Genomic DNA, 2500 nt, shown 5'->3' with positions numbered 1-2500 from the left:
CACACAATCACTCTCTCTCACACTCAATCACTCTCACTCACACTCAGTCACTCTCAGTCACACACAATCACTCTCACACACACACAATCACTCTCACACACACACAATCACTCTCACACACACAATCACTCTCACACACACACAGTCACTCTCTCACACACACACAAGCTCTCTCTCTCACACACACACACACACACACTCTCTCTCACACACACACACACACACTCTCTCTCACACACACACACTCTCTCTCACACACACACACTCTCTCTCACACACACACACTCTCTCTCACACACACACACTCACACACACTCACTCACAACTATTCCTATATAAAAATATAGATATATACACAAACATATAAAATATCACATGGATATCTCAGTCAATATGGAAAACAGAGTAGTGACTTACTTTCGAAACAATTTTGATATTTATCTGCAGGAAATACACTGATTTCAACGATTCTTGGTGTTGTTTCTTATACAAATGATTTGTTGAGGCAATATTAATTTGTTAGTCCCGATAGCAAGGGAGGGCATGAAGTATATCAGGGAAATTATGGGGGTAAAACATGCTAAAATAAGAATAATAGTGAACAAAACTGTAAAACTTGCCTAAAAGAGAGTAATTACTATATCAGCTAATGAAACTTTACAGACATTCCCGCCATCTTTGAAGGTCTACGCACCGACGCGCCAAAATTCAACGAGATTTCACACCTTCCATAAAAATGTCCTGACCCATATGCCCGAGGGGCATATGGGTCAACCCCACCTGGAACACATTTTCTTCACCTCAGTATGTACGGCATGATAGAGCTACATCCATACTGTAAACAACAAACCAAATACCTCTATATATCTAAACACTAAACTGTCCAACTTTCCCTCACTTTTTCCGGTCCGTCTGTCAGTCTATTGTGTGGTTTGCATCTTTCCTAATAACTTTTTTTGGCATATGGGGTTCTTGAAGGCCTTAGAAATCGAACTGCAATATTAATTAAGGTCTATTTCTTCTTTGTTGCCACTGTATAGTCTTAAGAATAACCCAGAATCAACGCAACACTGAAAATAAGACATTTCTTGCCGGCCATCTGTCACCAAATGGCTGGGAATCCTCCTATCAAAACTCGTGACTTGAAGCGCGCATATATACATGCAAAGTCATTAAGATGTTATATTACTCTCTCACACACACACACACACACGCACACGCACACGCACACACGCACACGCACACACGCACATACACACACACACATACACACACACACACACACACACACACACACACACACACACACACACTCACACTCACACTCACTCACACACTCACACACTCACACACTCACACACTCACACACTCACACACTCACACACTCACACACTCACACACTCACACTCACACTCACACTCACACTCACACTCACACTTACACTCACACTCACACTCACACTCACACTCACACTGTGGCTACTCCTCAGAGCGAGGTGTTGCTTCCTGGCTCCCCGCATGTAGTCTGCCTCATCTCCTATATAGTGGTTGTAAACCTGTGACAACCGGTGACATACATGCAAGTGTTACATCAATACATAGCTCTTGCAGAAGGGATAGACAACACAACATTTAGTGTTGTAAAGAGAAATAGGCAGGTGAAGCAATGGTCAGGCATACTTGTGTATCTATAAGTATGCGTGAAGATACGTGTGACAAACATTTAAGATTATGTAAATATGTAGAATATAGTAATTAGATATAGATATAGCTGGGTTACATATCTCCCTGGTTTTAAAATGATAATCCCCATCATAATCAAGCATCATCTAAATTCATAAAGCTAAAAACATTACAAAAGTACATGAGAAACTGGCATAATGGCATAAAAAACGAAGGCAATGTCAAAAATAGGACACAGGTATTGTAGCAGTGTTGATGATATCAGTATCTAGATTTGCTAGTTATTTGAGTGCTAATGGATACCACGAGTGATATTCTCGGGCTTCAGAACTACAGTGAATGGACAGCACTGAAGGAAACGTATCTTCAGACGGCGTCAAAGAATGCGAGCAGCAGTACTGAAGGCAAATCATCTTCAGGTGGCAAACTAGAACCTAGTAAGACAACTCATAAGCCAATTTTGTCTTCTTCTTTTTTTTTTTACTTCACACGGATTTTAGATGTGGTGCAAGGCGAGGAGAGGCTGGGGAGATGCACAGCTGACGAGGCAGAGAGCAGGCTGCTCAGGTAAGGGAGATTTGGAGCAGTGTGTGGCAAGTAAGGTCATAGCGCAACCAGCCAGCAGAATCCACATGGTGAAGAACTCGATTTGGTGTAGAGATGATTTAGGTAGTCCGCGTCCTTGGAGATATTTGGTCCTGCCGGGGTCCTTCAGAAATCTGCACAGCTTTGGCCGCAACAGATGAGATAGAAGCTGATGGGTCAGCGACAGGTGCTAAGAGTGGGGTGTCTTCTTTTGCTATATCCAAGTTTAAGAG

General features: G+C 42.3%; 1 protein-coding gene across 1 annotated transcript in view; it reads right to left on the bottom strand.

Annotated features, from left to right (window-relative positions):
- Nucleotides 1-2500, bottom strand: part of LOC113818122 (endoplasmic reticulum-Golgi intermediate compartment protein 1) — a 24194-nt gene that overhangs the window by 20676 nt on the left and 1018 nt on the right. The gene's annotated exons all lie outside the window — the stretch shown is intronic.

The sequence above is a fragment of the Penaeus vannamei genome, chromosome 16, assembly GCF_042767895.1.
Source record: "Penaeus vannamei isolate JL-2024 chromosome 16, ASM4276789v1, whole genome shotgun sequence".
Classification (NCBI taxonomy): domain Eukaryota; kingdom Metazoa; phylum Arthropoda; class Malacostraca; order Decapoda; family Penaeidae; genus Penaeus; species Penaeus vannamei.
The sequence above is the reverse complement of the archived record's forward strand: the minus strand, read 5'-3'. Positions and strand labels throughout refer to the sequence as shown.